Raw genomic sequence first — 360 nt, 5'->3', positions numbered from 1 at the left:
TTAAAGAAGTAAATAGGAAATTTGGGACTTCCAGAGTTCATGCGCCTCAGATGACCCTGATAAGTACATTGATGTCTTTTAGAGGATTTATTCAGATTTAGGAACTAGATTGGAAAGATATGATGTTAATCTTAAACCAAGCTTTGACTTCTATGGAAATATGGACAACATTACAAGCTGCTACTGCATTTGAAGAGGAATATTATATTGTTATAAGGACTCAAAAGATGGACAACCAGTGGAATTACCTGTTCCCACTGGAGCCCAACCAGTCAGAGCCCTGCTGCTAATAGCCAGGCAGAAGAATAGAAAAGACATTTCTTTCAAGTGTGTATTCTTCAAGGTCTAAGAACTAGAATC

This window comes from Octodon degus, unplaced genomic scaffold, assembly GCF_000260255.1.
Source record: "Octodon degus isolate 3935 unplaced genomic scaffold, OctDeg1.0 scaffold00126, whole genome shotgun sequence".
NCBI classification, from domain to species: domain Eukaryota; kingdom Metazoa; phylum Chordata; class Mammalia; order Rodentia; family Octodontidae; genus Octodon; species Octodon degus.
The sequence above is the reverse complement of the archived record's forward strand: the minus strand, read 5'-3'. Positions refer to the sequence as shown.